At 42.8% G+C, this 24,335-nt stretch overlaps 1 protein-coding gene across 10 annotated transcripts in view; it reads left to right on the top strand.

The window, feature by feature from the left end:
• Nucleotides 1-24,335, top strand: part of OSBP2 (oxysterol binding protein 2) — a 293,276-nt gene that overhangs the window by 163,389 nt on the left and 105,552 nt on the right. The window contains exons 2-3 of one of the 10 annotated variants that reach the window (XM_072599930.1): nt 18,024-18,164; nt 18,368-18,444. The exons of 8 other annotated variants lie outside the window; for them this stretch is intronic. The gene's annotated coding sequence lies outside the window, so the exon portion shown is untranslated. Of the gene's footprint in view, nt 1-18,023; nt 18,165-18,367; nt 18,445-24,335 lie in introns of those variants that run through there. One more of the 10 variants, XM_072599929.1, reaches the window with a different exon arrangement.

The raw sequence follows: 24,335 nt of genomic DNA, 5'->3' as shown, positions 1-24,335 counted from the left end.
CGCAGTGTACAGTCTGATTGGAAGAACCTTGGACTGGGGGCTAGGTTCTGTCATTGACTCAGCCCTTGAAGACCTTTGTCAAGTTGGGCAAGTTAGAGATTCTTTCTGGACCTTACTTCTCTTATCTGTAAGAGAGCTGATCGTTTTCAGCAGGTGCCCAGGGTCCTTCTCCTGATTTGCTGATTCAGAAGAAATAGAAGGATTAGGGTTTTTCAGTCTTAGTCCTAGGTATAGTAGAAGAAATAGAAGCCCAGTGGGCACCGCCATAGTGACATAGAATTCAGAAAGCTGAAAAAACCTCCCTGGGAGCTCCTGGCCCAAACAAAGGTCTTTAATGAAGCAGCATGTGGCCCTTATAACAGCCATTTCCCTCTGCCTACCTGGAGTCATCATGTTTAGTGTATCCCCTTCAGTTGCCTTTTCTTCTCATAATGACCATATAATAATAACTTCTCTCAAGCATACAGTGATATCCCTTGTGCACACAAAGCGACTTGCCAGTTGCCTCTGGACCTGTAGCAAGGCATTTCCTCCTCTGGAATCATTTCCCTATCTGTCACATGAAGTGGTGATGCTCTGCAGAGTTCCAGCTCTGATGTTTTCTGACCTGTGGTTTCTTTCATTACTGCTGCAGGAAATACATTTTATATTATGCTAAGACCGTTTGGGCATGGCATTTTGCTCAAGTAACTGTCACCCTCTGCTCAGATACAACTACCACTGTAAGGGCAGGGAGCAAGTGTTATTGTTCCTCATCCGTAGACATCCTCAAACAGAGGCTAAATACCTTGTCCAAGAAGGGACTGAACTCTCTGACTGCCCTGAAGGTCTCATCCAGCTTAAAGTCTGTGATTTATCTTAAGGTCTTCCTCAGAACCTGGCACAAAGGCTTGCGTATAGTAGGTGCCTTAGAAATGCTTTGTGAATGACTTGGATGAGCAGCTTTTGTTGTCTAGTCATGTCCAACTCTTTGTGACCTCATTTGGCGTTTTCTTGATAAGGACACTGGAGTGGTTTGTCATTTCCTTCTCCAGCTCATTTTGCAGTTAAGGAAACTGAGGCAAACAGAGTGAAGTGACTTATTCAGGATTACACAGCTAGGAAGTGTCTTGAGATTGGATTTAAACTCATGAAGATGAGTCTTCCTGATTCCAAGCCCAGAAGTCTAACCATTGTGTCACCCAGCTGGACCAATTACCAGCTCCACTAACTGTGCATTAAAGAGCCTGTTTGCTCACAGCTCCTCCAGCATTTGTCATTTTCCTTTTTTCTCAACTTAGTCTCATGGGTATGAGGTAGTGCATCGGAGTTGTTCTAATTTGCATTTCTCTAATTAGTGATTTAGAGCTTTTTTTATATCAGCCTTAGTGTCTTGAAAACAGGTTCTTCCTTCCTCATAGTCTGACAACTAATACATACATACAGACATATATATATAGAGAGAGAGAGAGACAGAGAAACAGAGAGACAGAGATCTTTATACCTTTGTAGGGATATATAATACATAGAGTGCATGAATAGATATCTATCTAGATCTATATCTATCCTCCAGCACATATAGACGGGAACTGAAGTTTAGTTGCTGTATATCCCGACGGATCAAGCCTTTGAGTAGGCTAAATATTTATCCAGAACATTGGTGATTGAGGTTTGCACTTCCCACACCGTAGGTTCCATGTAAGGAAAATGTTATTTTAAGTGGGGGTGTAATCTCATCTGTGTGGGTTCTTCTCCCGTGGTGAAGATTGCAGCCCATTGATGCTTTTCTGTCTGTTGAAACAGTCCTTTATTGTAGGGTTCTCCCCAGCTTTCTGTGGGCCTTCCTCAAGATCTTTTGACATCGCACAGTTACCAGTGGAGCATATGGAGGATTTATTCTATTACCTCTTGCTCTTAATTCGTACATGGCCTCCCCCATTTTCCAGTCACATGTCCTCATGATAACCTCTTTTACATCATTCCCCTATGTAGTTCTTTCTTGGTCACATTTTGCAGCCTTCTCTCTACCCTGCCTGCTATTCGCCATTAGCCTTTGTGTTACCTCTATGGAAGGTGCAGTAGAAATGTGCAGTGTCCTTATCTCACTGGACCTTTAATCAAACAACAGAGCTAAGACTGGTGCTGTTTATTGTATTATTACGCCTTAGTCACCTTCTCCCCAGTAATCTTTAGAGTGAGCTCTCGGGTTTGAACATCTGTACCCGAGAGAGGCAGCGGATCTGGGCGGAAGCTCCAGTCTTGTGACTTAAAGAGTCTTTTAAGGTCTTTAGACCGTGATTGTTTCATCTTTAAGATGAGGATAAGAACACTTAGGTAGGCTACCTAGGGTTGAAAGGGGGATGCACTTTGGAGCATTCTAAATGCTAGCTAAAAAATACACTTTTTTTTTCTTTTTTTTTTTACAAAACTGAATTGCTCCAGGGGGCTGAGTCTTACTTAAGCAGCATGTCTTTCTTGGCACACCCAGGTTTTCCTGACTAAATCGATCTCCCCTACTCAGTAAATTCAAGTAACTCCCTGTCACCTCCAGGGTCTAATATAAAATCCTCTGGAGTTGAAAGGTTTTCATAACCTGTCCCCATCCTACTGCCTTTCCAGTCTTTTTACACCTTGTGTATTTCCCTTCTTCCCTCGCCGCTACACTTTGGAAGGGCCTTCCTTGTGCGAGTACCAGCTGAGTGCTGGGGATACAGGTAGGAGTTAAAGTCCCAAACTGTGGGCAGAGAGCCCACAATCTGATGAGAGAGAATAAAGATAAACCACAGGGTGCAAGCAGGCTAGAGACAGGGTGAAAAAAATTAGTGCTAGTCTGCACATGCAAGTGAAAGCTTCGCTAACTGCGTGTCTGTCTACATGTGATTGTGCATCCCTGTTCAGTCATGTTATGATTCGTGGTGAAATAGAGGTTTCTTCCTTAAACAGTGTCCTCCTTGAAGGGACACAGAAATACTTGGTGCCATGCTGGACTGTCAGCCATGGCAGCCCTTTGGCTCAGCACCGGTATGGGCATGAGCAGATAAAAGCTGTTTTTGTTATTCAGGCCATTACCAACCTAATGTCCCCTCTGGCTCCAAGTGATCAGATTCCACTGGCTCAGATAATCTGATCAGCCTTACCAACCTTTAGTGCCTTTGAGTGACTGGAATTACATTCACTTTTAGCCCAGTTTCCTATAGAGAGATTGTCAACCCGCTCATTCCTTCTTAGGGTCACTGATGTGCATCAGAGAAATTCAGGTAATTCTGCAGACTTTTATTGAGTACCTTAAAACCAAAATAATATTTCCCATTTATTTTCATTTCAGTGACTATTTACTTAGTGCCTGCCACAAATCTCTCCCTTTGCCAATCTGCATGCCAAACTGTCAACCAAGAAGTATTTATTCAGTACTGATTATAGGCCATACGCTATGTTGGACGTTGTCATGCAAAGAAAATTAAAATGGTACCTGTCCTCAAGGAGCTTAAATCTAACGGGTAACAACATGCCAATAAATGGGTGCATACAATATGGAATAGATGGAAGGTAATCTTTATGGGCAAGGCTCTGCCATCTGAGGAGACTGAGTGAAGCCTCCTGCCTACTACCATGGGCATGAAACAGCAAGTAAGCCAGCAGAAGTACATCATTGACTGGGGTATGGAGGGTAGGAAAGGGTGAGAATACTGGAAAGGTTAGCTTGTGAGGTTCTCCGAGCTTCTAATTCACAGCCTTTGGTTTGTATAATAATAATCGTAGCTAGCATTTATATAGCACATTAAATTTGCGAAGTGTTTCACAAAAGTATCTCATCTGGTCCTCACAACAACCCTGGGAGGCAGTTGCCATTTTGTGATTCACATTTAATGAGTGAAATCAGGCAGGGCAAGTGATTTGCCCCAGGGTCACACAGCTAGGCAAGATCTGAGACAGGACTTGAATTCAGATCCTCCTGACTTGAAGTTCAGCATTCTACCCACTGTGCTGTCTACTAGTAACTGACTCTTGTCATATCAAGATTAAAGTTAATCCTTTTAAAAACCCTAACCTCCAGAGTAGCACTTCCTCTTCCTTGGTCCCAAGTTTCCTGCAAAGCTGGCTATCTTTTCCATTCCGTCTCTTTACTTTCTCTTTAACTTTGAGGCAACAACAGTGTGTGGAAAATTCTTAAAAGTATTATTAGCCACATTATCACTTGGTGTCTGAGAGCACAGACATCTTAAGTATCTTCCAGCAAGGAAAATGTAACAAGGAGCTGCCAGAGACCTTAACGTCACAGGCGGCCTCAGATGACTGCCCGTGATACCCTGCCTGTCCCATGCTCACAGGGTGCTCACTGAGGCCCCCTTTCAGGTGTTCTTCCACTTCTAAGGCCCTCAAAGCTTTTGTGCTACCACTGAACCAGTGAGGATTGAGGGGCATCCCCCACTGCCCTTGGCTTTCCTGTGGGGATTGTGCTAAATGTCTGCACTGCTCTGGTTTATGTGTTCTTCTGGAGGAGAGGAAAAGGCTTTGTTTTCATTTTCTAGCTGTTTGAGGAACAGCATCTGTCATTCCTGACAAGAAATTCTCCATCTTTTAGAGATTTAGAGAAGCTAGATCAGTGCCAGGGAACTCCTTGTCTTCAGATTGGCTCCTAGGGAACCTTGTATGTGGATAGGATGGAGGGAAGGCCAGGAGCAACTCCCAGGCCCGATGCTTTCCCCTCTTAGCGGCTGTGCGGGTTTCTGCCTTCTAACTCTTCATTGCCTGAGGATCAAAAACAGACTCCTTTGTTTGGCCCGGCCCCAGCCCCCCTTTCTAGGCAATCCCTGGCCTTTTGGCTGTTTCCCTTCATGAGCTACACAATGAGCAGACTAAGAGTCCTGACCTCACACATCATGAAGATCAATTCAAGTCATATCTCTTGCTGTATAAATGCATAGATTGTATTTACTGCATGTGAGAGCATCTTTAAAAGAGATTACAGAGTTTCTGTGACTTGGAGGCTATTGATACACCATTGTGACTCTGCTGACAGCCTTTGGTGTTACTGGAGAGGTTCAGATAGAAGCAGGATGACCACTTGTCACAAGGACAAGGCTTCCTTGCCATCCTTTGGTCCACAGTATTGGCTACTTTTGTGGCTACACAGCCACAGTTGGCTACTTTTGATAGAAACTAGCCCAGGCTGATGGGAAGGAGCGTTCACTGTGAAATCAGATGACATGGTCTCAAGCCCTTGCAGTGTGTCTGACTCTGTGCTGATATGGCGTCAGTCACTTCTCTTCTCTTGGCCTTGGTTTTACATCATTGAAAGAGGCCATTTGGCCAAATGATCCTTAAGGGCTCTTCCAACTCTGAGATTCTTTGAATATGTGAACTTAAAAAAAGACCTGATTGTCTTCCTTTTCCTGCATCCTATTCCTCTTAGCCTGGTGCCCTCCTTCCTAGCACTTCTGGCCTCTGAGCAGAAGGCTTTGGTGGAAACCATCATTATCTTTCCATTCCATTGTATCACATGGATTGACAAGCAGTCTTATAAAGGAAATTTCTGCTGGGGGGCAGAGGTTAGTTGGGATGAACCCCTGAAGGTTTCTTCCACTCAAATATTCTTTCACCCTGTAGACACTCAGAGGTTACCTAGCCCAACCCCTTCCATGGGACTGAGATTTCATTTGTGTGTTACACCCTCCCCCATTAGAGACCATCATACCACCTCATCCCAGGTTGGTTTGACCTTTGTGTTCCCCTATGTCTTCTCTAAAGAATCCATCCTGTTCACTGACTAGAGACCTTCATATGTCCATGGTGATGTCTTACTCCATGACTGGCCACCCTCTTTTTCTATTCAATGTAGGAATAGAAATGCACTTTTTGTGTGAAGGTAATTGTTTGATAACATGATGAGGAAGCTAGTGGCACAGTGGATAAAACTTTGAATTTGGAATCAGGAAGACCTGAGTTACAATCCAGCCTCAGACCCTGGCAAATTGCTTTGCCTCTGTTTGTCTCAGTTTCTTCGTCAATAAAGTGAGGATAATAGTAGCACCAGCCTCTCTAACATTGCTGTAAAGCTCGAGTGAGATGATATTTGTAAAGCACTTTTCAGATCGTGACGCTCTATAGAAATGCTGTCCATGATAACTACGAGGACAGTGATGATGATGTAAATCTTGTCTCTTCATGCACAACAGGCATCTTTTCCCATTACTCTTTGGGTCATCTACCATTCTGATTTTTAAAGATTGGGATTTGCAGCCATAGAACATCACTAGAAGAACATTGGTGTTTCACTTTTTTTAAACAGGCTTTTGTGATAGCAAGCACCTCTGGCAAAAGCACCAGATAGTTCCCCAGATCTCTTTCCTCTCAATAGCTCGTTGTCGTTCCATTGTTGTACTGGCTGCTTGTTGAAGTACACGTTGGACTCCAAACAATGTGCATTTTTCACTCACTGTGTTTTTCCATTGCTTATGGTCAGGCTGCTTTCTTTTAGATAAGCATGAGTGTAATTGAGTTGACTTCTTAGAATTCCTGGGCTCAAGGTTTTCAGTACAATTTCATCTGTAAATAGGAAGGAACATCCTGTACTGTCTCATCATTGATGGAATCTCTCTGTAGCACTTTTTGCTCCCCCTCAGTCACTCTGCATTTCTTTTCTATTTACCTCTCTGTATATACTCTGCCCTGCTCCCTTTGCCCTAGGACAGGGTCAGCTTCTTGTATCTCCAGGGCCTGGCTCAGGGTCTGGCATGGAATTGGCGTTTAATAAATGCTTGTTGAATTAAATGGAAACAATGCCTTCTTTTGCACTCTGCTCAGAAGATCCACCACCAGAGCACATCTTTCAAGTGAGCGAGAGACAAGAATTGGACTAGAATCTCACGTGATGAAAAAGAATGTGACTGCTCACCTGTGCCAGGTCCTCAGGATCTATTCTCTTCTGCGTGAAGTCTCTGAGGTTGCCAGGTTCAGCTCAGCTTAGCAAACACTTATTAGGCACTTACTATGAGTTGAGCTCTGTTGTAGGTTCTGATAAAAAGTTATGTTAAGTCTTATTCTTATGGGCTCTGTAACCTCAGAGCGGAAGAATAGGGGACTCTGCAAAGTGAGCTATGCTAGGATTCTAGCCGAGAGTGAGAAGGAGCCTCAGGAGCTGTCTGGTCCAAGCCTCTCCCTTTCAAGTTGAGGAAGCTGTGACCCCGAGAAATGTTAACCAAACATCCTCTGGCATCTACACCAACTTGTTCTACTATACTGCACCATACGTTTAACAGGAAAAATCCAAGAGATCGTATGCACTTCACACGGTGCCTGGCACACAGCAGACCCTCTGTAAATGCTCATTCTTTTCCTTTCCAATATTGGTCGGAAATGCCTGTGAGATGAAATGGAACTCATTTGATCCATCCACAGACCAATAAAACTTGTTCCTCTTTGGAGATAGTTTCTTCTCTTGAATGTCTGCTATTCATAGTCACTGCATCTGGGTCAGCTTCCTGTAACTAGAAGCCACAATAATTGCTTTTTAGCAACTTGCTTCAAGACAGACAATAAGAAATTTTTATCCATTGCTTTCGTTGGTTGGAATTGTATTTGACTTATAAATTTGGCAACAATCAGAAAGTGGTATATGTGAATCTCAGGAGCCAGTGCTGACTGGGCCATTCTTTGCATGTGGGGTGAGTCCTTCCTCAGGCTCCAGAGAACTGACTGCACAACATCCCTGGTGCCTTTCTCCAGTTCTTTGCCACTTGTTTCTTGTATTAGAATTCAGTATGCTGTGTCTAAGGGTACATTTTGTGGAAGGTATTAAAAAAGATACTGAATTTTGAGTCAGGAAACCTGAGGTTCAGGCTTAGCTTTGCTCACACTTCCTATTTGTGGGTGGGCCTCCCAGGGCTGCTAAGGGGGGTCGAAGGATTGTGGGTGTGTCAGATGTTTTGTCATCATTTAGGGCTACATCACCGGGAAGAGGGGCTCTTATGGCCTGGTTTTATATTCCTGGTGATACCTCAGGCTCTTGAAGGCTATGTAACTGAGCGCTTGAGAGCAGTGTCACTAGTAAGGATTGTAATAATAATATTTCAAGGAAACTCTGTGGATAGTGCAGGCTATGAAAGTTGAACACCTACTGAATACCCAGCAAGGTGTGACCTAGTGTCAAGGATTAGATGCAAGAAGCTCACTCTCATGCAGCGACAAGTGACAGAGCCTCATATTATAGGTACAGAACCCCAAATATGCCAGAAACCTCCAACAGCAGACTGCAGTGAACCACAGACCTGCTACCCCCTGCTGGCCAGTACGAGTAGCATTTTAAATAGATTACACCATCCCAAATTCTCAGTCTCTGAACCACACAGAACTAAAGAAGTTGAGATGCTTAGTATGTGGGTCCAGGACCAAGTGCTGCCTGCCCCTGGGAGGCTTTGGAGCATGGTCTCAGGGAGCCTTCCACTACAAAAAGTGGTTTTTGTATGCACCCATGTAATACTTGGAATAGAAGGAATGATAGGAAGGGCGTGACTTGTCTCAGGACACTTCTCTCCAAATCCTTCCAAAAGATTAATGGCAGAATGTCCGACGCTGACATTTCTGTAGGGTTCAAGGCCTGCAGAGCTAGTTGCACACATTATCTTGTTGGTGCTTAGGACAGCCTTGTGGGTGAGTGCCCTGAGCTGCTGTTAGCCCCACTCTGAAGGTGAGCAGAAGTAAACACAATAAAAGCCCAGGTTCTTCAAGAGTTATTGATGTCTGTGCTAAAGGAGGCGCTGGCCTTGTGGAGAGACTGCCCGGTGCCCCATGTTGGTCCTAGTCAGCGTCCAAGGAACTCGTTCTTGAATGTCATCTTTTTTTGCGTTGAAAGGAAAGGGAGACCTCATACTTGGCTAGAACTTGTGCTGTACCCTCTCCTCTATGGTATAGATCATCAAAGACTCAGCCAGGAAACAAAAGGGCCTGATCCTGGGGAAAGGGACTGGGAGCAGATCCTAACCAGCTCACGCTGCAGATACTGAGGCTACTTGTGCCCTCCCCCCAGCCCTCTGCAGGAAAAGAAGGGGGTGAGGGAACAGAGCCCTGCAGGAACCAGCCCTCGGAGCTTTACAAGAACTTTGGAGCTTTCCCAAGCAAGCAGGATTGCTGGAGGAAGCTTGTTTTTTAATCTTTGCCCAATGCCATCATTGGAATGTGGCCTATTTTTAGACATTTCAGGCCATGAGTTCATTTCCCTAGAGGTGATCTCAGTTGGCTCCGGTGCTGGATCATTGCAGTTATTCAAAGACCTTTCTGTATATAGGGCATTCAAATGCTGATCATGTGCACAACAGACAGCCAGCTGGGGGGCCTTCATTCTCTTTGTGCTCCTTGCACTTAGGTTTATTTTTATCACTGGTTAGGGCTGCTGACAATTTGTATTTTCCTGCTACAGTCCCTACCTTCTCTCTTTGCCCTTCAACTTCCTTCCTAGGCCCAACTTGTGTACTCCCAAACTTGGATTAAGAAGTAGTTTCTAAATCCTTATATTCATTCAGCAAGCACTAGGCACCTGCTATGGGCTTAAGTATGCTGTACTGAAGCCTCACTGGAGGTTGTGCCTGGGTTCTCAGACACATTGTTTGATGATCCACATTGTGAGTGGATCATCAACTCTGGCAGCTCACACCACACACCTGTCTGTGTGTCCACCATCCAAGGACCAGGGTTGCTTAGTGGGGAGAGCTCAGCATGTGGACCAATAAGGGAGCATGGACTATGGCCTGAGGGGTGGAGGGGCTGTTGTCTGTGTAGGTGGAAGAGGTGCTCCCACCACGAATATGATAGTTCTTGGGTGTGGAAAATGAGCATGTATATGTGAGTGTGCTTAGGGCCTGGAAGAGGGACAGAACAGAAAAAGGCATGGTCCATGCCCTTCATGAGCTTACAGCCCACTGGCAGAGAAGAGAAAAGGGCATGAGGGAAGGTAGGGGTGGAGAAGTACAAGTAGAAGAGTCTAAAGATGGCATCTGACCAACCGAGAATCAGCACAGGCCTCAGATGAGGAGGAGGCATTTGTTACTGGGCCTTGAAGAACAGGGAAGGGTTTCAAACATCAGAGGTTTTGGCCTCTGACAATTTGATGGTATGGTGGTTGAGTTCCAGTACAGCCTCAGACACATCTGTACCATCTTCAGCAAGTCACTTTCCCTCTGTTTGCCTCAGTTTCCTCGCCTGTAAAATGGAGACATCAAAAATACATCCCACCCAGGCTTGTTGTAAGGATGAAATGAGACAGTGTAAAGTGCTTGGTACGGTGTCTGGCACACAGTAGGTGCTTAATCAGTGCTTGTTCCCTTTTCTCCTCCTCTCCCCTTTTGATTTCAGTCCCTGAGAAATACACATTGTAGCTTCTGCCTAGCAAAGGGAAGCCCAGTGAATGGACCTTCCCCTCTGGGTAATAGAGCTATTAAAAGAAAAATGAGAACTTATAGACCAAGGTATAGGGAACATGTGGTCCTCTAGGTCCTCAAGTGCAGCCCTTTGAACAGATCCCCTTAGTAGAAGGATTTGTTCTATAAAACTCGGACTCAGTCAGAGGGCCACATCCAAGGATCTAGAAGGCCACAGATTCCCCACCCCTGTTACAGACTATATAGAATCATAGGATCCAGGAAAAGGATGATAATAGTCCTGCTGACCTCTGCCCTCTTCCCTAGCCAGAACCCATCTGGAGTACTGGGTTTGATTCTGAGCTCCATGTTTTAGCTGAAATGAATCAACAAGAGGACATCGAGGATGGTGGTGGTGGTGTTTGTCCTTCATTCTTGAAGAGAGGGCCAATGACATCAGGAAGGTGATGCCATAACTTGCAAGTGAATTGGATTGAAGTGATACAGGGCTGTGCAAAGTCATCAGCCTCCCTCTCTCCTCTGGAGCCTTCTGGGTCCAGTGGCCAGATACCAATCAGCACAACTGGAGGTGGCCCCGGATGCAGTGAGTGATCTTTCCCTTTTTAAGCTATGGTGTTTCCCAGGTTTTATTTTGACTGGGCAACACCCAGTCAGCAATTAAGGCTAGGTAAAAAATGAGTCAAGGAATGGCCTCTTTTACTTAAAAAAAAATCAATCTGGGAAGGGAAGACCCTCAGCGTTTCTGGCCAAAACAGAAGCAGTTGCTACTTACACTCACTCTGAGCCCTCAGAGGGTTACACAACTCCTGCACTCCGCCTGCCCTGTCTACCTCTCTGTTTTCCAGTCTCTGCATTCCCAGGCATTTGAGCTGTTCTCTCACCGTCCTGGGCAGAGCTGGCTTAATTAAAGGCAACTGACACTCCATAAAAGCCACACCTTTGATTCCAAATTCCATTCTACTTTTTGAGGCACATCTCCGTCAACTATTGAGATCTTCTGATCTTTACAATGAGATGTTAAAAAAACAAAATGATTGAACCCTAGGTGATTGAAGATTAGAAATAATTGTAACCTATATGGATGTATTGAAACCTAAAATATTTCAGTTAACTAATAAGCATTTAATAAGCACCTAATAAGTCCCAGATATTGGACTAATTCCTGGAGATACAGAGAAAGGCAAAAATTAGTCTGTGCTCTTCAGGAGCTTCCTTTCTAGTGATGGAAGATAGCATTCCAGTAAGCAGGTATGTGCAGGATGTATTCAGAGTAGATGGAAAAGCCATCTCCAAGGGGAAGAAGATTCAGGAAGGGCCTGCTGAAGAAGGTAGGATTGGAGCTCAGTCTTGAAGAAAATCAGGGAAGTTAAGAGACAGAGACATTCCAGATATGTCTTACACTTCTGACCTTTGGCCAGTCTCTTTGCTTCTCTGAACCTTAATCTTTTCTTCTGAAAAATGAGACTGTTCAACTAGATGGCCTTTAAAATACCTTCCACCTTGGTCATGGTATGAGAAGAGGACCAAGGACAGAGTCTCAGGGGACACCCATGGATCACAAACCAGCAAAGGAGACTGAGAAGTGTGGCCAGGTATGAAGAGAGCTAGGAGAAGGAAAACAGTGACATGATATCCCAGAGAAACGGAGAATGTTACAAGTGTCAGATGCTAGAAAGAAGTCAAGGATGATAATAATGAGGAGGACAGAGGAAAGTCTGCAGTTTAGCACTGAAGAGATTATACAATTCCCATTATCATCTGTATTATTTAATATTGTACTAGAAATACTAGAAATATAGCAGTAAGACAAGAAAAAAATTGAAATAATGAGAGTAGGCAGTGAGGAAACAGAACTATCACTGTAGATGATATGACTTAGAGAATGAACTAAAACACTAGTTGAAACAGTTTACAACTTTAGCAGAGTTGCAATATATAAAATAAATCCACATAAATCACCAGCATTTGTATATATTACTAACAATGTCCAGCAGAAAAATATAGAAAGAGAAATTCCATTAAAAAAATGGCAGGCAACATAAAATACTTAGAAGTCTCCCTGCCAAGACAAACTCAGAAAATATATGAACAGTTGCAAAACACTTTTCACACAAGTACAGATGTGGAGAAATACTGAGCATGTGTGGGCAGGCTGAGTTAATATAATAAAAAGGGCAATTCTGCTTTAATTTACTTGTTCAGTAATGTAACAAGAAAATTACCAAGAAATTATTTTATAGAGTTAGAAAAAATAATAAAATTCATCTGGAAGAACAAAAGATCAAGAATTTCAGGGGTATCAGTGAAAAAAATGTGAGGGAAGGTAGCCTAACAGTACCAGATCTCAAACTGCCAAGTGGTAATCATGAAAAGAGTCTGGTACTGGCTAAGAAATAAAGTAATAGATCGGTGGAATAGATTAGGTATACCTTACACAGAAGTAAATGACCATTGTAATCTAGTGTTTGGTAAACCCAAAGGTGTAAGCTTTTGGGACAAGAACTTAACACATGACAAAAATTGCTGGAAAAAGAAGAAAGCAGTTTGGTAGAAACTAGGTATAGACCAGCATCTTATAACTTACACCAAAATAAGGTCAAAATGGGTACATGTTTACACATAACGGGTGATATAAGCAAACTAGGGGAGCATGGAAAATTTTACCTGTCAGATGTGGAGATAAAGGAAGAATTTATGACTAAACAAGAGTTTGAGAGAATCACAGGAAAAAAATGAATAATTTTGAATATATAAAATTTAAAAATTTCTGCACAAACAAAACCAACATCACCAAGATTTAGAATGAAATTAGGAAACTAAGGGGAAAAAACTTTACAGCAAGTCTCTCTGATAAAGACCTCATTTTTGAAACATGTAGAGATCTGAGTCAAATTTATAATGAGTCATTCCCTAATTGATAAATGGTCAAAGAATATAAACAAGCAAATTTCAGAAGAAGTTATCAAAACTACCCATAACCATATGAAAAAATGCTCCAAATCAGTATTGATTAGAGAAATGCACATTAAAACAACTCTGAGGTAGCACCTTATACCCATCAAACTGGCAAAATATGACGGAAAAGGAAAATGGCAAATACTGGAGGGGATGTAGAAAAAGGCCTGGAGTCAGGAAGGACCTGAGTTCAAATTTGGCTTCAAACACTAGCCATGTGGCCTTGGGCAAGTCACTTACCCCTGTTTGCCTCAGTTTCCTCATTTGTAAAATGATCTAGAGAAGGAAATGACAAGCCACTCCAATAGTTTTGCCAAGAAAACCCCAAATAGAGTCACAAAGAGTCAGACATGACCAAAAGCAATTAAACAAAACAGTGCAGTGTGGTTGGAGTTGTGAACTAATCCAACCATTTAAGAAAACAACTTGGAACTATGCCCAAAGGGTAATAAAACTGTGCATAGCTTTTGACCCGCAGTACTACTACTGGGTTTGTATCCCAGAGATCAAAGAAAAAGGACCAATATATACATACATACATACACACACTTGAACATCTCAACTCTTGTTCTTTTGTGGTGGCAAAGAATTGGAAATTGAAGGGATGCCCATCAGTTGGAGAATGGCTGAACAAGTTGTGGTATATGATTGTGATGGAATACAGTTGTGTGTCGTAAGAAATGAGGCGCAGGATGCTTTCAGAAAAACCTGAGAAAACTTACTTGAACTGATGCGTAGTGAACTGAGCAGAACCAGAATGACGTTGTACGCAGCAGTAGCAATGTTGTACATGTTCAACTATGGATAACTTGGCTATTGTCAGAACTCCACTGATTCAAGACAATCCAAAGGACTCGTGATAAAATATCCTCTCCACTTTCAAAGAGGTGACTGATGGAATCTAAATGCAGTTTGAAGCAGACATTTTTTCACTTTCTTTTTTTGCTCTTTTTTCAACGTGACTAATATGGAAATATGTTTGCTTGATTGTACACATATAATTAATAACACATTTTTTGCCTTCTCAGTTGACGGGAAGGAAGAGAGAGAATTTGTAACTCAAATTTAAAAAAAATAAATTTCAAATAAATAATAAATTTTTAAGAAGAAAATGATTATAGGTAACCTTGGAGGGAGCAGTTTCATTTGGGTGCTGAGATTGGAAGTCAGTATTTTAAGGACTTGCAAACTGAGGGAAAGAGGGGAGGAGGCAACAAATGTAAATCCCAGTTATTAGTCAAAGAGAAGACAAGCAGGCAAGCGTTTGTTAATCACTGACTGTATGCCAGGCACTGTGCTGAGCGTGGGGGGAACCCAGAAAGGCAAAAAAGAGGTAGTTCCTGCTCTTAGAGAACTTACATTCTGAGGGGGAAGCCAGCATGCAAACAGCCGTGCTGACCACGGCTACTTGCCAGACACTGTGCTGAGCACTTTACAGCGGCTGTGACGCTGAATTCTACAACTGAAAAATGGGCTATGTTATTATTCTCATTCTACAGATTAGGAAATTGAGGCCAACCAAGACCAAGTGACTTACTCTGGGGTCGCACAGCTACGGAGTGTCGGAGGCTGAATGTGGATTCAGGTCTTCCTGATTCCAGGTTCAGCACTCTCTCCTCTGAGCTACTCCTTAAGTATATAGTATAAATGGAGAAGGCACTTGGAGGAGAAGAAGGAGGGTATCTGGAATGTGGGAGGGCCTTATGAAGAAGGTGGCATTTGAACTAAATCTCTTTTTGAAAAAAAATTTCATTTATATACATTTATAAATTTATAACATGTTCCTCGCATGCCCCTCCCAATCACCAAAACCCAAACCCACTGTCATCATAAACATACCTAGATCAACAAAACAATTCCCACGTTGACCTGGCCCCAAAATATCTCTCTCTACATTTAACTTCCTTTCAGAACGTCCTTGGCATTTTTCATATTTAGTCCTCTGAACTTTTATCATTGCATCAATCAGAGGGCTAACATCTTTCAGAGTTGTTTTTCTCTGTGATATTGTAGTCAAGGGCACCTATCAAGGAAAAATGCAAGGAGAACAGCCCTGTCTTCGTGTGAGATAGTCAGGGAAGTGTCTGCCATGACATAAGATTAAGAGATGATTGATGGATGAGGTCATGTTAAGTGGGCTCAGTGAAGGATGAGGCATGGTCCTCAGAGTTTAGGGATGTGAAGGGAGGCTGGAAGAAGAATGAAAAGGTTTGGAAGGGTCCCTATGATGAGTGGGAGAATGAACTAATTAGAGAGCTGTTTAGAGAGATATTCTTACCCCTGCCATAATTCAGGTATCAGGTCACATGGGTCAGCACTTGTGGTTTGAATCTGCAAACTCTGCCAGTTGCTTCTGCATTTATTCTTTTACATGCAGTTGTCCTTCAGGCTCAGGCCTGGCCTGTAAACTGGACCCTTCCATGCTCTGCAACTTGAAGAGAGAGAGTTTCCCAGAATACAGATGGAATTTAGAAGTGTGAAGCAACATGTCCCTACCTAGTTATTGGGTAGACAAGTGAACTAGTTGAGCTGAGCCTTAAGATTCATGCAAAGTCAAATCTAGAACTTCATAATGGGGTCCAGGAGCAAGCTCTGAAACCAGCAGTGTCTTGGTTTCAGGCAGGAGGAGTTCAGTGCCAGCCCCTCAATGAGGTTTGCAGGTAGGAAGGCTGAGAGATAGCTAATTAGGCAAGAACCAGGGTTCTATTTTGTCACGTTCACAGATGAATCTTTTTATCAGCTAGCCTATGACCTCTCAAGTCATTCATACTTGGCTAGAGAGTTCCTTATACCATCACTGCTTTTGTTAGCTTCCATAGAGTTGGTGACTCAGCAGACTCCCGCACCTGCTAGCTAGAGAATTCTCCACACCATCCCAGCCTTCATTAGTTTCCAGGAAATTTCTAGACTCGTGAATAGACAGGACACAAAGTGCAGTTATAAAAATCAGAAATTTGTAATGGGTGACTGAGTTGCCAGATGGCCCCCATTGCTGCTCCCAGAACTAATTCAGGGCCTCCCCTAGTATCTCTCTGCCATGGTATAAAATCGCAGCTTCTTTTCCATCCCTGGGCACTGAAATGTTCCCACCTGTACCACGCTCCTGGCTAGGCCCCACCCCGGTGTACACAGACCTCTCTTTCTCTCTTATTAAGCTACCCTGGGCTTGATAAATGACTCATGGTGACTTTTTCCTGGCTTTCCCAATCAGAATTCAGTCTGGCAGGTTTTCAGGGTTGTTGTGGGGAGGTGTGCTTGGCAAAATGCTGATTCTTACTTTACCATCTTGGCTCTGTCCTTCATTAGTTTTTTAAAGGTCACACAGGTAGTAGGTATCACAGGAAGGATTTACACTGAGGTCCTCTGATAACAGTATGCTTTCTACTCTGCTGAGACCTGATGGTTACCCAAACAAACCGTACCTTAGGAGTCCCTCCCGCAAAAGTCACTCCTTAGTGTTCCCCTGACCTGGTAATAAAAGGCCAGTTACAAGTACCTTTGGCAGGAGCATGGCAGTTCCCCAGACCAAAGTTGATCCACTGGCCATTTAAGGCCTCCTCCTGCCTTGAGGCCCTCCAAAAAGATCTTTGGAGCATCCATTGATTGTGGCTTGGTGAATTGATTGTCATGCCAGTGACAGCCCATGTTATCAGTAGGGCTTGGTCACAAGCATTTTGGTGGCAATATAAAAATGTGCTGTTTTTAACCAGTGAGCCAAATGGGAGGCAGTAAATGAAAAGCAGGAAAGATTTGGAGTCTTGGTGCTCTTCCCAGGCAGGGCGTGATGGCAATCAAAATAGATCTTGTGCTGTTTTTGTTTTAGTATAATCAAGTGCCTCTGACTGAATCTTGCCTTTACAAGGAGCAAAGTACAGAAACAAGAGTTTCTTTAACTAGAAACAGTATATGTATTTGTGTTGTTAATTATTAAAAACCGCAGTGGGACACACTGAAATTTCACTTTATCATGGTGATGTCATTTTGAAGAGGAAGGACAACAACCAACCATTTTAATGTGATTAAAGATCTTCCCCACTCCTTAATGGGCCTGCGCATTAAGGGGACTTTGATTAGGGAAGATTTGTGGGCAGGCCCAAACCTTTTTTGATAATGAGGCACTGGTTCTCAAGGATTGGGATGGCCTCTGGCTCTAAAAAAGTTATATATACTCGGAGTTGAGGTTTTACTTTGGGGCTTAGTTTTTGTAAGAAGGTTTGAGTGCCAGATGAGGACTCTGGGAAGCTGCTTTAAGGAGCCCCTCCGGCTTTGAAAACCTAGATATCAGTGCTTGCCTCTCTGGTAACTGTGGTCAGACAGTTGGGGTCCAACTGTCAGATTCAGGCAGAGGAAGCCATGTCTGTTGATCTTTGGATTTTTCTGCATTTTCTTTGAAATTTAGGGTGCTGACTCCCTTGAATTAGGTGAATGATATGTGTGCTTGGTTAAAGGAATGATCCACGTGCTTGATTAAAGTGATTGTTAACCCCCCAAAAGTTGCCTTTCCTTTTATGAGTGCAGATCTAAGAACCTGTGATAGCAGGCACCCCTGTGTATGTTGGGGGTGCTTACTGATACAAAGGGTTGTATCAGAGAATCAGCAAAGATTTCTTGAACATCTACTAGACTCATAGAATCCCAGAGTTGAAAGAGAGGGTAGAGGTCATCTAGTCCAGTTCCTACTTGAAGCAGGAATCCTCTCTATCCTCATCCCCACAGGCTCTCCTTGAAGACCTCTAATGATGGGGAGCTCACTACCTCCAGAGACAACCTTCTATTGTTGGATAGATCTGAGCCGACCTCTGCTTTCCTCTAGTATCCATTAGTTGCCCTTACTGCTGTTCTCTGGAGTTGGACAGAGTAAGTTGATTCCCTTTCCCACAGGACATATCACTTAAAGTCAACCATATTACCCCACGACTGCATTCCCAGTTTCTTCACATAGTCTGCTTGTGACAGTTGGTCCTCTTGCTCTTGATGTGTTCCTCCTTCTCAAAGACTTGTGAGCGTTGGAGCTGGAAGGAAGCTTCATGATCACTTAATCCAATGTCCTCATTTTACAGATGGAGAAACTAAGGAGTGAGTGGACATGAGCTCCCAGAGGCAGGGTTCAAAACCAGGCCTTCCTGTGTGTTGTCTGGTAGGTCGGCCTGCTTCTTTCTTTGCGCTCTTCAGGGTTCCTGAGAATACTGTCACTAAAGTTTTGTAAGGAGCACACCTTCTCAATCTTCTCTTGTGTCATCAGCAACCTCTCTCTCCTTGTCTCTGGCTCCTACTCTACATAGACTCTTTGCTTCCCTCTTGCTCTATTTGGCATTGTCTCTGGGAGGGTAAGATTATTACCACTACTCTCCCCACAATGACCTTCTTTCTGGCTGTCTGGGTCCTACCAGTCCTCCAGAAAGTCTTTCTTGACAGTAGATATTATATACCTCAAGGCTCACAGCGGGTAGCATGGTCACTCTCTGAAACCAACTACAGGCCTCTTTTTGCTACCTGAAAGTACCTCTGTGGGGACATGGAAATATAGCAGACACTGTCCGTGCCCCCACGGAGCTGATAGTCTAGTTGGAAAAACAAGACACACCGAGATGAAAAGTGACTATTTTCCATATGTTCAGACCTCTAATTTCTTTGGTGTGGACGCTCCCCAACAGTGCCCGTCAGTGGCTGTCCTGCTACTTAGAGTTGGAAAGCTGCCTGGGTCACTGAGCAGTGAAGTAGCTTGCTCACAGACACACACTCTCCACATGCCAGAGGTTTGACTGCAACCCAAGGAATGACTCATCAAATCATCATTCAAAGCAGTAAATGTAATTTGAGGTATCAGGTGAGCTCACAAGTCTCCTGTCTCCCTTTACCTGCACAGTCCACTTTGTTTTCCCTTCATTATAATGATCATTCTGACAAAGCCCCAAAGGACTGCTTCTTCCAAGAAATTGGATTCATTTTACCCAGGAGCTTACAAAAATCCAATTTCTAAAAATATCTCTTCCACCATGTCATACAGGTAGCTGTTTCCATGACAACCTGTTCCTTTTAAGGATCCTACAAATGAAAGAGCTGTGCCTTTATGAACAAGTCCTTGACTTATGGAATTCCAAGAGGAAATGTGCTAAAAGACAATTCTGTTTGTCTCGTTTTAATAAACATTCATTAAATCTTTTATCTGTGCAGCGTACTGTGTTTGCCACTGGGAGAGATATGAAGAAAAATAAAACATAGTCCCTACCCTTATTGGAAATCATAGTTTAGTGGGGGGCTAAGAAAGATAAAACATACACTTGTGTATGGTGCACAAGAGAAAGATGAGCAAAAGACTCTGCGGGGAGTGAGGACAAAAAGATCACTTCCTTTTTGTTTGGTGTGGGAGCGTTTTTTTTTATCATTAATACTGCCTTTCTACTCCGCCCTTCACCTCCCCTCTGTTCCCCCAAAGAAAGCCCTCTCTTGTACAAAAGTACAGTGAAAGAAAAGACATTGTAATGACAGAGTCTGAAAATGTCTCCTCCTGCTCCTACAGTCCATCACCTTCTCACCAGAGACTTGCTTCATCATCAGTCGTCTAGAATCATGATTTGGTTATTGCATTGGTCAGACTTCTTAAGTGTTTCCAAGTTGTTTCTTCATAATGTTGTGATCCTTGTATCAAGAGTTTTCTTGGTTTGCCTACTTCATTCTTCATTGGTACATACAAGTCTTCCCAGGATAAAGAACATTTCTAACTGGGCAGATCATTGAAGGCTTCCTGGAACAGTTGGTATTTGGTCAGGACTTCAAAGAAGGGATGGGATCTCAAGAGGCCATTGAGGTGGCAGGGGCATTCCTGGCTCAAAAAATAAATAAACTGTGTAAGCAGGAAAGCATGGGATGCACCCAGAAGATAATAGAGTATGTGAGGAAGAGTAGTGGAAGGGAAATCTCAAAAGGCAGGTCAGAAACTTGCTTGCCAGACTGAGGAAGCTCTTAGACTCAGCGCAGTGTGTCAGGCAGCAGCACCCAGGAAACAGGTGCAAGCAAAAAGAGAAGGCTCTGCCTCAAGGAGCTTACATTAGTCTAATGGAGGAAGGCAGCCAGTGTGGGGACATACCAGAAAGTGAGAAGCATAGAACAGAAGGCCCAGTGGGAACCTCACCCATGGGAGAAGGGGGCTGGTATAACAAAAATGTTGAAGGTAAGACTGAGGGAAACCGTGGCGTTGAAGACCAGAAAGTAGGAAGCACAACCAGGAAGGGAAATTCCATTGTGCCTTCCAGAATTTCTGTTTCATAATTTGTTTTAGACTTCATTTTAGACTTTCTTTAGACTTCTCTCACGTCTTCTGGTATTCACAGAAATATGTCTTTCTCCAAATGACACTGCATCCTTGGCCATACTTGTTAGTGTTGGTTATACCATCTTTTATGCCCCCAATACACTGATCATGAAATGGGGATTGGAATGTTCCTAATTCCTTACTGCCCCTTTCCATACTCTGCCTCTACCACTATGACTCAACAACTTTTCCTCCTTTGAAGTTCCTTCATTCCAAATCTATCTCCCAATTAACATTCTGGTAGCTAGGTAGCTATTACCTACTGACTTCCAGGACCTTCTCCTTCTTTTCCCAATCAGTTAAGTGCCTAGTTCACAGTTTCACTTTCTATCCCACCTCATTCAATAGGACTTGAACATTTATTTTGGTGTTCCCTCAAATATCTTAACTACCAAGTTCCTCAAACCTTCACCTTCATGACCATTCCTCCATTCTACTTCACCTAAACACAGATTATGATCCTATATACCCCCAACTTTGTATCACCCACACTTTTCCACTTCCACTTTCCACTTTGAATGTCCTTATCTGATTATAATCTTTTATTTTTCCATTTTTCCCTTTGCCTTACCCCTTCTAAACCCACTCTTCATGTTCACCAAGACCTCCTAATTCCTTAGCAGTATCCAAGATCATCACCCCTGCTTTGACTGCACACTCCTTCCTTCCCTTCTAATCTTAACCCTTTGGTGAACTAGTTAAACTATACTCTGTGCTTTTAAATCTTTTGTGCTCTTATCCTCTACTACTCCTATTTTGCCAAGCCCCCAACTCTGGATTACTCCTACCATCCTTCTCCTTTACTTTTGCTCACATGCTGCCAAATGAAACTGGAAGAAACCACCAATCCATGATGATTAGGTCCATTACAAATTTATATAAACTAATTTAAACTGGGTTATCACTTCAACAGGGCAGTCCCATTACTCCTTCCTAATTGATTTCATATTTCTATTATCACAACAGATGCTCCAAAACTTTTCCTTCTCTCTTTAATCTTTCCATACAGCTTTCTCTTCCCACTCTCATATGATGACCTTGTTTCATAATTCACTGAGAAAAAAAACCTTTCTGTTAATTGTTACCTCTTATCCACTCCTCTTCATTTCACATCTTTTTGACATCATCCCTCATTATCTAACATCTTTCTGAACTTTGTCAAGGGCACCATCATCCTTTGGTTAAGAACCCCCCAAGCCCACAACTTTAGTGTCATCTTTGATTCATCTCTCTCTCTCCCTCCCTCCTTCCCTCTATCCAATAAGTTATCTGGTCTCTCTTTATTTCTCTACAGTATCTCCTGCATATATCCTCTTCCCTCCTCTCACAACCACCACCCTTCATCACCTCTCATGTGAACTACTACAGTAAGCCTACTCATTGGTCTTTCTAACTCAAGTCTCTCCATACCCCAGTGTGTGTGTGCGTGCGTGCGTGTGTGTGCGTGCGTGTGTGTGTGTGTGTGTGTGTGTGTGTGTGTGTGTGTATCCTGTCAAGGTGATTTTGCTAAAGCATAGATAGGTCTGAGAATATCCTTCCCCTACTGCCTTTCCAGTCTTGCAACTTTCTGCTCCTTCCACGTACTCTCTGATCCAGCCATATTGATCTATGCATTGTTCTTTGAAAACCATGCTTCATGTCCCACCTCAGTGCCTTCATACTAGTTATTCCCCATGCCTGAGATGTTTTCCCTTCCAGCCTTTGAGTCTTAGAATCTTTGACTTCCGTTGAGCATTAACTCTCAGCTCAAGGCCCACTTTCTCCAGGAAGACTTTTCCTCTCGTATCAATTTCTTTCTATCCATTTTTACTTATCTTATGTATGTTGATTTATATGGTCTCTCATTTTAAGAAAATTATTTTTCAAAACAGACTTTTAATTTGTTTTTTTCATTTTGAAATTGTCTCCCCACCTCTACCCCCTTCTTACTCACTGAGAAGGAAAGAAAAACAAAACCCTTTACAAATATTTATAGTTGTAGAAAACAAATTTTCACACTAGCCATGTTCCCTACCACCATGCACTGAAGCCATGCCCTTCATAATTGCTTAGAGCACAATAATATTCTGTCATAGTCATGTTGAAGGAAATTGAGGAGATAGTAATCCATTGGGAAATGACTGAAGAAAGTTATGGTATATGCTTCAGTCCGCATTGGAGAACTGATCTCCATGTGGCGGTGGACAGCACATTCCATCTTGAATCCTTTGGAATTGTAGTGGATCATTTATTGAGGAGCTGCTAAGTCTTCCACAACTGATTATCTTTACAATATTGCTATTACTGTGTAACAGTAACATAAAAGAACTCCAGGTTCTGCCCACTCCACTTTAATTCCATATACACTTTCCAAGTTTTTCTAAAACTTTCATAATTTCTTACAGCACAATAGTATTCCATCCCATTCATGCACATTAACTTCTTTAGTCATTCCCCAGCTGATGGACATCCCCTCAATTTTCCAGTTCTTTACCACCATGAAAAGAGGGGCTAAAAATATTGTTGTGCATGTGGATCCTTTTCCTCTTTCCTTTGATCTCTCTTTTCTTTTTTAAAATTTATTTATTTATTCAACTTTTAACATTCATTTTCACAAAATTTTGGGTTCCAAATTTTCTCCCCTTTTGTCCCCTCCCCCACCCCAAAACACTGAGCATTCTAATTGCCCCTATCACCAATCTGCTCTCTCTTCTATCATCCCTCTCTGCCCTTGTCTCCATCTTCTCTTTTGTCCTATAGAGCCAAATAACTTTCTATAACCCTTTACCTGTATTTCTTATTTCCTAGTGGCAAGAACAGTACTCGACAGTTGTTCCTAAAACTTTGAGTTCCAACTTCTCTTCCTCCCTCTCTCCCCACCCCTTCCCTTTAGAAGGCAATCAATTCAATATAGGCCAAATCTGTGTAGTTTTGCAAATGACTTCCATAATAGTTGTGTTGTATAAGACTAGCTATATTTCCCTCCATCCTATCCTGTCCCCCATTACTTCTATTCTCTCTTTTGATCCTATCCCTCCCCATGAGTGTCGACCTCAAATTGCTCCCTCCTCCCCATGCCCTCCCTTCCATCATCCCCCCCCACCCTGCTTATCCCCTTATCCCCCACTTTCCTGTATTGTGAGATAGGTTTTCATACCAAAATGAGTGTGCATTTTATTCCTTCCTTTAGTGGAATGTGATGAGAGTAAACTTCATGTTTTTCTCTCACCTCCCCTCTTTTTCCCTCCACTAATAAGTCTTTTGCTTGCCTCTTTTATGAGAGATAATTTACCCCATTCCATTTCTCCCTTTCTCCTCCCAATATATTTCTCTCTCACTGCTTGAGTTCATTTTTTTAAGATATGATCCCATCCTATTCAATTCACTCTGCACACTCTGTCTCTATGTGTGTGTGTGTGTGTGCATGCGTGTGCGTGTGTGTGTGTAATCCCACCCAGTACCCAGATACTGAATAGTTTCAAGAGTTACAAATATTGTCTTTCCATGTAGAAATGTAAACAGTTCAACTTTAGTAAGTCCCTTATGACTTCTGTTTGCTGTTTACCTTTTCATGGTTCTCTTCATTCTTGTGTTTGAAAGTCAAATTTTCTTTTCAGCTCTGGTCTTTTCATCAAGAATGCTTGAAAGTCCTCTATTTCATTGAAAGACCAATTTTTCCCCTGAAGTATTATACTCAGTTTTGCTGGGTAGGTGATTCTTGGTTTTAGTCCTAGTTC

The sequence above is a fragment of the Notamacropus eugenii genome, chromosome 4 (assembly GCF_028372415.1).
Source record: "Notamacropus eugenii isolate mMacEug1 chromosome 4, mMacEug1.pri_v2, whole genome shotgun sequence".
In the NCBI taxonomy this organism is placed as follows: Eukaryota; Metazoa; Chordata; class Mammalia; order Diprotodontia; family Macropodidae; genus Notamacropus; species Notamacropus eugenii.
The sequence above is the reverse complement of the archived record's forward strand: the minus strand, read 5'-3'. Positions and strand labels throughout refer to the sequence as shown.